The sequence below is a fragment of the Lycium ferocissimum genome, chromosome 10, assembly GCF_029784015.1.
Source record: "Lycium ferocissimum isolate CSIRO_LF1 chromosome 10, AGI_CSIRO_Lferr_CH_V1, whole genome shotgun sequence".
Classification (NCBI taxonomy): domain Eukaryota; kingdom Viridiplantae; phylum Streptophyta; class Magnoliopsida; order Solanales; family Solanaceae; genus Lycium; species Lycium ferocissimum.
Window position 1 is genome coordinate 59616008 of NC_081351.1, and position 14169 is coordinate 59630176.

The 14169-nt window shown below is 38.9% G+C and overlaps 1 non-coding gene across 1 annotated transcript; it reads right to left on the reverse strand.

The window, feature by feature from the left end:
* Nucleotides 1-8995: 8995 nt before the first annotated feature.
* LOC132035665 (small nucleolar RNA R71) lies at nt 8996-9101 on the reverse strand. The gene has a single exon (XR_009409386.1). It is a non-coding gene; the product is annotated as a small nucleolar RNA R71 (small nucleolar RNA).
* Nucleotides 9102-14169: the final 5068 nt, after the last annotated feature.

Sequence of the window (14169 nt, forward strand, 5' to 3'; positions counted from 1 at the left end):
TTAAAATTAATTACGTCCTAATTTGTTTATAATTAAATACTATGGTCAATAATTGGTTGTTTAAAGTGTTTGTTTATTTTGTTAAATTACCCGTCCTACCCTTATACGCGTATGTACAGCTAGTATACATAAATATACACATATGATATACACGAGAAAAAGGGGTCATGTCAATTTATTTTTAAAATTTGATCGAGTCCAGCCCAACTGGGCATGACCCGGCCCAGTCTTGGTCAGGTTGAGAAGGGCAAAAGGCCCTATACCCTCACATTCACATTCACACATATATACACCAAACAGACCTTACGCATTTTTTTCTCCCCTCTCATCTCTTTCTAGCTAAACCCTAACACCGCCTTACCTTTTTCGTCTCTCTCTCTCTCCCAAAAAAAGGCAAAAACGCAGAGGTTACAGAGAGACTACATGTCTACTATGGTGAAACAATTAATGTTTCCACCCGATTTCTCGAAAATAACTCCAAACGCGGTATTAATCATTTCCTTTTTACCTTTTATTCAATTTTCAGGTCAAACAATACGATATTCTGTGCCATTGTTGTTCTATTGTGAACGTACGAACTCGATTTTCATTGGGTCACACGGTTTGGCTCGGATCGACCTAGAACGAGTCAGATCTAGCCACATAGGTTTGTTTTTTTGTAAATCCTAGCCGTTAATATCATGGTATTGAATGTTTGCATCTGAAAATTACTTTGTACCATATCGTTGGTTTTACCCCTGCCATATCATTGGTTTTACCCCTTTGTATAAACTTTGGGGTTCTATAAATTGAACCCCAACCCTTACTATTTGAAAAAAAAAAGAGTTTGAACATCCATAGCTTGAACTTTGAGTGAACAAAAACTCGAAATTGTGAGCTTTTAGTTAAAAATTTTAAAGACTTAACTGTTAAGTGGAGTCTTCTAGTCCAAATATTTATTTACCTTTTCTCTTGTGTGGTTGAGTACGAGAATTGGAAGCACAAAGGCTCCAAATGCATTCTTGAACACGGCTGCGCACTAAAAAGGTAATTCCCTATCATTTTCTAGCTTTTTTTATTTAATTCCTGTCTAGCTTATGCTAAATTTTTAGTGTTAATTTGGTTACTGGTTTTGTGGTTGCTGATATGAGTGTCTTAACTGTGTTAAAATGTTTGAAATAGTTTGATAATAGCCTAACTTAGTAGTATGATGATATAGGGATGTATTTAGTTGTTCTATTGTAATTAAAATAAGGTGCAATGCCTCAAACATTTGAGATATGGTCCTAGACTCAATAGCCTGAACCTAATCAGTGTGTAATGGGTGAACTTAGCTTTATCTGAATAATTTGCTGGCCTTTAGAATAGCATTAGGCCTCAGTCAAAGGCATGATAGTAACAGAAGTGAGTTTAGGGATGATTCTAGGCTAATTGTGAAACTGTCAAAATAAAGAGTGTGAATTAGGAGCAAGCTACTAATTATAAACGATGAGTTAGATAGGCACATTATCTTATGGGATTAATCTGTTTCTACAGTGGAGTAGGACTAAAGGGGGGAAAAGTGAAGAAAGGGAACCACTTAGGTTAACATGAACCTTGTATGCACTAGCTAATTGAAAGAAGGGGTGCCCTTAGAGGGGTAAATCTATTAATGATCTAGACTAGACCTGAAAAAGTTGAGCCCTTAGAATTTGAATCAAAACCTGAATGATAAACTTGGAACTTATATGTGAGCATGAATATCCTATTTTCCCTTCATATGTATACTTGTGTACTGCACTTTAGAGCTCATCTAATGTTGGTATTCTGCTTTTGAGAATCTGACCATGCTAGACTGAAGCTTAAAGGGTCAATACTGCAAAATGGACTCTAATTAAGCATTTTTTATTGCTGTTTTGTGTGTGCCTCTCCATTTTTTTGAATGGCATTGATTTTGTCATGACCCGACTAGAGGCCATGACGGGTACCCGGAGCTGACTAACGAGCACCATCCATTATGCTAATTATCATACCCAACCTGAACACATAAACTCCAAGGCAATACATATATATGTATATACACACACACACACACACACACACACACAAGCCCTCATGGCTGCAAAAAATGATATACAAAATATACACTGATGTACTCATGAGACAACTACTACCCACGCATACGTATCTACGAGCCTCTACAAGAGTACTGAGACATAAGGACGGGACAGGACCCCGTCGTGCCCAAATATATACACAAATGAACTCTAATTAAGCATTTTGACTACTGTTTTGTGTGTGTCTCTCCCTCTTCTTGAATGGCATTGGTTTCTTTCAGAATGCATGGCTGTTTCATGTTTTAAGATCTAAGACAAGGTGCCATAATCTGAATACTTAAATCACTTATTGTCTTTTCCAAAGAAGTTGGATCAGTAAAAACCTGATTGCAAATGACTATTCTTAAATTGCTTTGAGTTTATAGCTAAATTCTGATGATTGACCTACATGACCTAATGTTGTTGCTTGATTGTTTAGTATCTTCCACCTCCGAGAATACCCTGACTACATGTTCGATTATTATATCTTGACTACTCAAACAGGATGTGTATCTGTTGGAAAGGACTTAAGAATAACTTGACTTGACTGAGTACCTATATATGTTTTGCAATAACCCCTGGAGCTGAAAATAACCTAAAGGACCCTGTAAAAATGCTCTGATCCATCATATTGTCTTTGTGTGAACCTAACTAGACCTTAAGAATAAAAAATGATCCTCATTTGTGTTTAAGTGATCCTGTTTGCTGTGAACCCTTATATTTGCATTATATTGGACACTTAGTTATAAATGGCCTAAGTAACAGAGTCCTCATGATCACAACCGACCCAGAATGAGATAAAGTCACATGACTAGGAATGAGCCTTTTCTAAAAGGTGCCCTGGAGAGAGGGTTAAGGGAGAACCAAGCACTGCTTGGTATATAACACCTTCCCTCCATATAAAGGGCACCATGGTACTTTCCATGGTCTGTGGGACATACTCACCAGGGTCCCTGTAATCATGAGAACTTAAGAACATGAAATTGAGATCCTGAATGCCTTGATAAATGATTTACTGAATTTAGATAAAAGGCTTAAGTGCATACGTGTGTTTAAATTAGACATAAAATGGAAGATCTGAAGGCTTAGATTTGAATATTGGTTTGCTGAACTTTAAGGGATCATGGGATATTCTTCCTTAAGGTTACTTGTATAAGGGCATGTATTGTTTATGCTTTACATCCCCTTCCATCCATTTTGACCTTGCGTCCTCACTGTGATTCGTGTATGTCATCTATTCTGAATATGATTGCTTAAGAAAGAGAAATCTAATCCTATCTATTTAGTCCTACCTATGCCATGTCCGTTGATATCACAAAAATATCTTCCTGCATACCATCTAAAGTCTCTGTAAGGTTGTATAAGCTTAAGGCATTGCCATGATTCAGTTATGTGTGTGTCTGCTTTGGTTGTGCCTAAATCATATACATTTTTTCTCTGTATTATGGTCATTATGTGAATGAATTTGTATTATTCCCATGAATGTCAAGCTTGCAGTTTGCTTCTGTCCATGCTATATCTATATGTTTTAGTTTGCTCCTATTTACACTATATCTATATGGTTTGCTCCTATTTACACTATGTCTATATGCTGAAATTTACTTATGTCTATATTATGTCTATGTGGTTCATCTTGCTTTTATCTCTACTGTGTTTATATGTTTCAGTCTACTTTTGTCCATACCATGTCTATGTGGTTCAGCTTGCTTCTATCTATAGTGTGTTTATATGTTTCAGTTTGCTACTGTATATACCAAGTCTATATGTTGCAGTTTTCTCTTGTCTATACTATATATGCTACAATGTACTTCTGCCTAGATTATATCTATGTGTCCTAGCTTGTTTTGTCGACACTATGCTTATGTGCTTTAACTGCAAATTGCTGTCCTCTGGTTTAAGACATTACATCTTGTCTTGACCATGCCATTGTTGAGTATGAATGCTTTGCTATCATTCTTGTTCCCTACTGCTATGAATGGATGAGAAATCAAGGCAAGCTTGGGGTTGGTTTAGCCTTCCCCCCGATAGCTTGCCATGCCTAAAGTTCATGAAACCTTTTTTGATCTTGTGCGGCATCGGGGATATGAATTGTGATAACTCCCTTATTCTCTAAATCTCTGTCATTAAGGCCCAATAGCATATATGTAAATACCTTAATCACATTACTTTTGAATGAGTGTGATACATACATATGTGTATAATTACGTATATGATAAGTTCAGTAAATATAAACTAACTGGGTTCCTCTTTTTTCCCCTTCCTCACTACATGGCCAATCGGGCCAAGGTCCAACCACCCTATTGGGCCAAAGTCCCAAATAGGAAAATTCCTTCAAATATTATCGAGTCCGAGGAAGGAAAATGGAAGCTAATATTGTTAAAGACGCAAAGAAGGCCTAGCCATGGGTGAAAATGGCTAACTAGGGGCTTGGTACGCCCCTAATCTTCCCTCTCTTGCGTTTTATTTACTTTGATTAGCTTTTGAAAATGCAATGTTGTTGTATATTTGTATAAAGTTGTAAAAACTCACATATTATAGTGGAATCTTTTATTGTTTGAACTAGCCATCTTAGGACAACGGTGCCTACGCTATTTAGTTTAACTTTAGGTCCCCCAAAAAATGATTTTTCAAAACCGTGCTTACATAAACGAGTTATTCAAATCAAAATGGCTAAATTAAATCCATTTTCAATACAAGTTAAAATAGAAGATAAGGAAAAAGTCACGATGTTATAAACACTGCCATATTTTCTTAAAAAAACTGGATGGAGATCGTTTTTGAAACTAAGAAAAAATGCACCTTCTTTTACAAAGTTAAAACTTAGCTTCTCTTTTCTGGATTTAAACGAGCAACAAGTTCAAATGTTTTGGACTGAACCCAATAATAAATAAATAAGAATTCTGGGGCTGAGGCCCGACAAATAACCAACGCCTCTTTTCTGGGCCATGCTTAAACTCAGTGTTCAGAACCAAAGGAAGATTTTGGAAGTTCGGGCTGAGCCCAAAATGAAATCCAAATTTTATGTGTATTTATAATGAAAGCAAGACCTTTCATGTTTATAAGTTAAAACCCGTATAGACAATTCGTGAACATAAAAATTCTAGATAAGGATGCTCTAAAACGTGCTTAATGGATTAACCCGAACCGTGTATGAGTCAAACATGAACAAAGCCTATTTATTCCGCACTTAAATAAGCAGCTCTTCATATCTTTACAAATTAATACTATCCTTATATATAAAAGGAAACTAGTTATATCCGGATATTATAAATCCGAACCTAAGTAGCCTCTATATAAAGGGGATATATTCAATTTATTTCCAAAAATAAGATATGCAAATGAATGCGGGAATAAACACTAAATAAACAGTTCGTGCAAATACTCATATATTGGAATTCGAAGGTCAACCATATAGTATGGATCCTTAAAACTAGGGTGCCTAACACCTTTCCTAGGGGATCACTAAAACCCTTACCTAGAACTTTGGATTACGAAGGCTATTTCACTGTATATGAATAAATCCGTACTCTTTTAAAATAAAGTCCGAAAGAGCACCAACAAGTTTGAAGTAGCTTTCCACGCGCTAACCCCACCCGTGAAATGCGAACCGTAACAAATGGCGACTCTACTGGGCAGCTTAAAGGTTCTAACCATAAGGATTCCAGTGTAATATGAGTTTATTTGTTTTAATTGTTTATATGTTTATTTTACCGCAATTATAACAGTCATTGCATGCATATCATAACTCCGCCACTCCTGGCGTTTATTTTACATTTTTGTTCCTCAGACGACTTCGCGGTGCACGCAGTCGTTCCTTCACTATAAAACAAAATACTTTCTTTAGAAACGTTATGAGGCAGGGTTGGTTCGCGGTCGTCCAACAACCCTAACGGTTCACTCCAGTTGTCCGCTCAGGTTCCCGGTCATTTGTAAAAGCCCACTCTAGTAATAACTAGAATAGAGCTAAGCAAAATCCTTACTGAACTAGAGCATCTGTACTTAGACGAGCCTTAGGTATCTCAGACCTACCTAGGACTCATTAAGAAGACTACTTTGTGATCGGACGGTCTATGACCCGAAGACAACGCATTTCATTTAGGTGCTATGTGGAAACATGTTTGTGCCTATGTGGTGAACCATTGGCCTTACGGGAAAGGGGGGAATCTTAACAATATTTTGTTTTGTAGATGGAAAGAAGAATTCGGTTTGACATAGTACTCGAGGCCCTAGACCTGCTTACAGCTTGGTAGGAATGGTTAGGAGATGCTCATCGTCGGACTATCATTTGCACCCTGGGTCATTTACCCTCTATTATGACCATGAAGGGTCAGTCGAAACTAATAGAAGTGTTAACTGAGTACTGGGACGGCATGGAAATGCTATTCTATTTTGGTGGCATAGAGATGACTCCATCCCTATAAGAGACTAGGATGCTATAGACAGCAATGAAACTTTTCTAAGGAGGCGACATAAGCCGGACCATAATTTTCTATTCTCGCAGAAGTCATCTATTGGTAAAATTTTGAAGTACCTTGCTTTGACCGAGCCACCCTGGGCACATGGGCTTACTATAGCATTTAGAGACCTGTATCGGAGATTCGGGGACTTCACTGGGTATACTTTATGTTAGAGAGAGTTCAAAAGTCGAGAAGAGTAGGAAGCCATTAGGCCCTTAGCATTCTCCATCGCCTTATTGGGTACTATGGTGTTTCCGAAAGATGAATCACTTGCTATAGACACCCATGCCCAGGCAATCTTCTATGGCACAACAAAAGATCAAGAAACTAGGTATTTCTACCTAGCCCATATCATCTTGGCGGACATCTTCCGGGCCTTAAAAAAATGCCGGAATCATTTCCGATACTTCCAAGGATGTAATATGCTGCTGCAGTGGTGGATTATCAAACACCTCAACCATGGAGAAAGAGGTTCAGGGTTGGAGTCGACAGAACAGGATAGACCGCCTCGTATATTACTGTCCAACTCTCAGACTTGTGTCCAAAACTGGTTGGGCTAATTTCTTCGCTGACTTGACTGAAGATCGAATTCAATGGATGTTCCCCGACTTCACATCTGAAACCATAGTAGTTCGGGCCAAAAATTGCCCATTTATGCCATCAGTCGGGGTCCGAGGGATCCGCCCTTACTATCTGATGTGCCGGGAAATTCTGGCACATTCAAGGCCTTTTACGAGAAGTTTTACTTGTTTTTAAGCAAGTTAGTGGCAATTGAATGTGTTTTTAGTCTTTTTCAGGTAAAGGAGCAATTTTGGGATGAAAACTGTTGAAGTGCAAAATTTGGCCTTGATGATAAAATATTGGCCGTATTCTAAGATACCGGCCGTATTCCTCGGGCGTATTTAAAGATAAGCAAAACCGAAAAGGCATGCTGAGAAGATGGTGAAATACGAACAACTTTTACGGACCATATTCCACTTTGCGATCCGTATTTCAAAGCGTATTTAGCATTTGGACACTTGGTAGAAAGTTGAAGTTTTACAAGTTGAAAGCTGATCAAGCAGAATACGGACCGTAAATCAAAGTATGGTCTATAATCCATGATGCTGCCGTTGCCCAGATCTTGAAGGAAAACCAAGGTGTAAAACTAGTTTACGGTCCGTAATGTGAAATACAGATCGTATTTTGTGTTGTCGGGGACCAAAGTGTAATTCTGTAACTTTTACATTTCAAAACCTATAAATAGTCCAATGTAGGGTTTTATTTCGCACCACTTCTTATTTTCTTGACTTTTGCTTAGAACATTATATACACATAATGGATTATTAAGGTTTATTTATTCTTCATTCTTCATTCATAATTAATGGTTGCAAACATTGATTAAAGCCATAAATCTTTATTTGTTTAGGAAAAAAATTAGGGTTTGGTAAGAATAAATAACAAGAAATCAAAGCTTTAAACTTTGTTTAATAAATTCACTTAGGAATAAGAAGAATTTAGTTGGCACAATTACAATTCTTCAATATTCACTTTGTTCTATTTGGGAAAATCATAGAAAGAGATAATCTTTATTTATTGGAAAATAAAAGAGATTCATATAGAGGTTAAGTGCATTCATGTAATGATCCATTAGAAGTATATTAAGATCAATACCCATGATCATACACCTTATCAAAAGGGGACACAACCTTTGTTTCTTTTACCATAAATTACAATCCAAAGCAATTAGTTAGCTATTAGTCATAAACAACCAACTTTTACAAAAATCATCGGATTAAGACATTAGACCTAAATTAAGCATTCTACGAGTTTAGTACCCTTTTCACACCATATTCCCCATGGGATTCAACCCCAACCTTGTTGGGTTACTATATTTGACATCGTCCACTTTGCGCTAATTAAAGGTGTAATTTGAGCGTATCAAATTTTGGCGCCGTTGTCGGAGAATACGGTTTTGAAATTACTAAATAGTGTTTTCTTTGATTGAAGTCTTTTACGTATTCCATCACATCTTGTTTGCTATTCCTTGTAAACCAGGTGAACATAAATCAGAATCAGCAAAACCAACATGCTGGTAACCAGTGGGTCGATTGAATAATCAGGCGAATGAATCATATGACGAGAATGTTTTCGCTGATCTTGTTCCTGAGAAGGACTATGCATCTGCTATTTTTCATCCTTGGGTTGGAGCTGCAAGCGTCAAAATTGACTCCTCTCTATATCTGTTGTTGAAGCTTTAGGGCTACTTTCGAAACTCTACTGATAATGACCCTCAACGTCATTTGCAGAATTTTGTGGACGTATGTGCTAATCACATCCAAAACAACGTTTCACATGATACTATTTGACTGAGGCTTTTCAAATATTCCTTAGCTTGAGATGCAAGAGCATGGTTCGAGAAGCTGCCCCAAAATTCTATTACTACATGGGTAGAGATGGTAGTAGTCTTTCTCAAGAAATGGTACCCTCCTAGCAAGAAGGCCGAGATTCGTGACAAGATCTATGAATTTAAGCAGCGACCAGGGGAACAATTATATGAAGCTTGGGAGAGATTTAAAGAATATTTGTAGAAAATACCAAATCATGGTTTTCCGGAGAACATATTAATGGAGAAGTTCTACCGAGGGCTGGATCCAGTGACGCAATCAATTGCAAACAATGCAGTTGATGGTTGTTTTATGAATAAATCTTACCGATGAGTGACCAACATACTTGACAGGCTGACGACACACAATCAAGCTTGGCACTCAAACAATGCTGATATTGTGCCTTATGGTAGTGTCATGATCCAGAATATGGTAAAGGAGAATCAAGATACCCAGCAAACATTGGCGGAGCTTGCAACTAATATTTCCTTGCTAACAAAGAAGTTTGATGAGACCCAAATTAAGAAGGTAAATATTTGTGAGGAGGATTCAGGTCTACCAAAGGGGATGTACCAGGCCCAACAGGGCCCATTTCATGAAGGACCTCCTCTGCAGGTTGAAGATGCTAACTATGTGAACAATTCTCAAGGGAGTTATCAAAGACAGAAGTACCAAGGTGGTTACCAGAATCAGAATCAATGGAGACCTTAGCAGGGTCAGAGTGCCTACAAGAACAACAACAACTCAGGGAACTACAATAATAATTATGGTGGTACGAACCAAAGGAGCTACAACAACAAAGAACAATTTTAGGAACAAGAGTTCTAATCCTTATATACCACCGAAAGGGAAATGAACAGAGCAAGGTAGTTCGAGGGTTGAAGCGATGCTTGAGAAGGTTCTGTCAAATTAATCAAAGTCTGAGAGGACATTATCTGGGCTAACGGAGATAGTGGGTTCCCATACAGTAGTTATTCAGAAGCTCGAGTCACAGATGCGTGATATTTCTAGAGAGCAGCACCCTCCTAAAAAGGGAGGACTTCCTAGTGACACTGTTCCAAATCTGAAGAACGGGAGTGGCGGTGTAGACAATGTGTTTTCCATTAGTACTCGGAGTGGTAAAATACTCCAAGGGGCTTAAAAGAAAGTTGTTGAGCTCGAGCCGATAGATGAAGAGGAAGAGGTGCAGTCTGAAGCACCAATTATTGTTGATAAGAATCCTACTGACGAGAAGGTTGCTGATATTCCAGAAATTTTAAAAGAGGCTGATGATAAGAAGAAGAAAACTGTGAAAGGGGCTCTCCGCCCTTTGACTCAACTTTTCAAATCTAAACCTCCCTTTCCTTAGAGGTTGGTGAAGAAGAAGGAAGATGCTAAGTTCAAAAATTTTTATGATCAGCTGAAGCAGTTGTCTCTGAATTTTTCCTTCTTGGAATCTGTCAAGGAGATGCCTGGTTTTGCTAAATATTTGAAGGACCTGCTGACAATGAAGAAAACGGTGCAACATAAAACTGTGAGTTTGACTCACACTGTGAGTTCCATTAATTCAACAACTACTGTTCAGAAAAAAGAGAACCTGGGGCGTTCACCATTCCTTGTTCTGTTGGGCACCATGATTTTGCTCGTGTTTTGTGTGATAATAGGGCGAGTATTAATTTGATACCACTTGCTATATACAAGCAATCAGGTTTGGGGATGCCAAGGCCGACTACTATAAGGTTACAGATGGCTGATAGATCTATTAAGAGGCCTGTTGGCGTGGTTGATGATGTTCTTGTGCGGGTTGGTAAATTTATATTTCCCACAAATTTGGTGATTCTTGACTGTTCTATTGATTGGGACATTTGTATTATTCTGGAAAGACCTTTCCTCGCTACAGGGAGAGCTCTGATGGATTCGGAGAAGAATGAAATCAAGTTCCGAGTAAATGATGAGGAAGTTACTTTCCAGGAAAGAAAGGGGATGAAGTTACCAAGTACTTATGAGAGCATTTCGGTGATTGATTCTTTTGATGTTGTTGATGAAGCAGTGGAGTTCAAAATGGAAGAAGAAAGTTTGGGTGAAGCTCTGGCTAGTATTCTTGTAAACTTTGATGCTGAAGACATGGAGCTTTATGTGGAGACGGTTAATTCACTTGTTGGGTTCATATTCTTATCACCCAAAAAAGCTGAATCTTGATCTGAAAAATAGGACAACTCCTCCAGCAAAGTCTTTAATCATTGAACCACCAAAGTTGGAGCTTAAGCAACTCCCATCACATTTGAAGTACGAGTTCCTTGGTCCGAACAATACATTGCCAGTGATTGTTTCAGCCCTACTGACTGAGGAGCAGATTGTATGACTTTTGGAGGTATTGCATGAATATAGGCGTACTATTGGTTGGACTATAGCAGACATTCAGGGAATTCCTTCTGGGATCTGTGAACATAAAATCTAGTTGGAGGAGGATAGCAAGCCGATTGTGGAGCATCAAAGGAGACTAAATGAGAATATGCAAGAAGTAGTCAAGAAAGAGATCATCAAATGGTTAGATGCTGGAGTGGTTTACCCGATTGCTGACAAGAATGGGTAAGCCCAGTCCAATGTGTTCCAAAAAAGGGCGGCATCACAGTGGTGCCCAATGCAAAGAATGGGCACCACTATCGCAAGCTAAACACTGCCAGTTGCAAGGATCACTTCCCTATGCCTTTTATTGATCAAATGCTTGATCAGCTAGCAGAGCGATCTTATTATTGCTTCCTTGATGGTTATTCGGGCTATAATCAGATCAATATCGCCCTAGAGGATCAAGAGAAGGCGACTTTTACTTGTCCGTATGAGGCATTTGCTTTCAGCATAATACCGTTTGGTCTTTGCAATGCACCGGCTACGTTTCAGCGGTGTATGATATTGATATTCTCTAATATAGTGGAAGACTTTCTCAAGGTCTTTATGGATGATTTCTCGGTTGCTGGTGATTCTTTTGAAGACTGTCTTGGCCATCTGGGTCAAGTACTTAAACACTGTGAGGAGACTAATTTGGTGCTAAATTAGGAGAAGTGCCACTTCATAGTGAAGGAAGGGATCGTCCTAGGGCATAAAATCTTTGAGGTCGATCAAGCAAAGATTGATGTGAATTCGAAGCTTCCTCCGCCTATCTCAGTAAAGGGTGTTCAAAGTTTTTTAGGACATGCCGGTTTCTATAGGTGTTTCATCAAGTATTTCTCAAAAACTGCTAGCCCGATGTGTAAACTTCTTGAAAAAGAGGCTAAGTTTGAATTTGACTAGAAGTGTCGAAAGGCATTTGATGAATTAAAGCAGCGGTTGACCACAACTCCTAATATTGTTTCTCTCGACTAGTCTCTACCGTTCGAATTGATGTGTGATGCAAGTGGCTTTGCTATCGGTGATGTGCTTGGCCAGAGACATAATAAAATCATGCATCCGATCTATTATACAAGCAGAACATTGAATGTTACTCAGATGAATTACACAGTGACAGAACAAGAGCTGCTTGCAATAGTTTTTTGCTTTTGAGAAGTTTCGGGCCTATCTGTTGGGGTCAAAAGTCGTGGTATACACTGATCATGTTGCATTAAGATACCTGATGGGGAAGAGGGAAGCTAAGCCGCTATTGATCCGATAGGTGCTATTGCTGCAAGAGTTTTACTTTGAGGTGAAAAACCGCAAGGGAACTGAGAATCAGGTTGCTGACCATCTCTCTCAGCTTGAAAAAGCTGAGAGACCTTCGAATGAGCTAGATATTGATGATGCATTTCCAAATGAGAGGGTGTTAGCAGTGTCAATGGAGGTGGCACCGTGGTATGCAGACATTGCCAATTATTTGGTGACAAGCATAGTTTCAGAAGAGATCAAAGCATACCAAAAGAAGAAGTTCTTGCGGGATTCTCGTCAATACTATTGGGATGAGCCTTACTTGTTCAGAACATGCGCTGACAACATCATTCGGCGTTGTGTTCCCGAAAGTGAAGTGATGGCGATTCTAAAGGCATGCCATGACTCTCCTGTTGGGGGTCATCATAGTGGTAACCGGACTGCTGCTAATGTTCTTGAATGCGGTTATTACATGCCGACTATCTTTCATGATGCAAATCTATTGGTGTGGTCTTGTGATCAATGTCAGAGGCAAGGGAGTATAGGCTGAAGGTAAGAGATGCCTATGAACTTTGTAATGGAGGTGGAGGCATTCGATGTTTGGGGGATTGATTTTATGGGACCCTTTGTAAGCTCTGGTAGTATGAAGTATATCTTGGTTACTGTGGACTATGTGTTGAAATGGGTAGAAGCAGTGGCTTTACCTAACAATAAGGGAAAGAGTGTTATGGGGTCTCTAAAGAAAAATATATTTACTCGTTTTGGTACTCCGAGGGCTATAATTAGTGATGGTGGTTCCCACTTTTGCAATAGAGCTTTCGCGGGATTGATGGAGAAGTATAGAGTGAAACATAGGGTGGCAACTCCCTATCATCCTCAGACAAGTGGGCAAGTTGAAGTCTTCAATCCAGAGATCAAGAGTATTCTAACTAAAACGGTAAATGCAAACAGAACTGATTGGGCCCGCAAGCTCGATGATGCTCTATGGGCTTATCGGACGGCTTTTAAGACTCCGATTGGAGCTTTACCCTTCAAACTCATTTTCGAAAAAGCTTTTCACTTGCCGGTTGAACTTGAACATAAGGCTATTTGGGCTTTAAGGAAATTGAATATGGATTGGGAAGAGGCAACCAAGATCAGGTTGTTTCAACTCAATAAAATGGATGAATTCCGGTACCAGGCATATGAGAGTGCAACACTTTATAAAGAAAGGATAAAGCAGTATCATGGTAAGAAAATCCTAAAGCGAGAATTCTACAAAGGTAATCCAGTCTTGTTGTTCAACTCTCGGTTGAAGTTTCTACTGGGCAAGCTAAAATCAAGGTGGTCTGGTCCATTTGAGGTGGTAGGTGTTTCACCCCATGGGGCAATTGAGCTGAAGTCCGGAGATGGAACTCGGACATTTAAGGTGAACGGCGAGTAGGTGAAGCACTATTACGGTATGGTTGATCGGGATAGAATTGTTGACCGATATAGGTTGAAGCACCTTGGAATAAATGCTGACCCAGTGCATACCGACCAGGAGTAAATCGGTACCACCGTCGTGCCACGACGTTAAATCAAGCGCTTCTTGGGAGCCAACCCAAGTGTAATAGTTATTTTCTTTTTGTTCTTGAAGCATATAGGGTAATGTTTGTTCTGGTGCAGGACTATATTGCAGAAAACATTAATGAAGAATAGGTATATTAAGCATTAGAT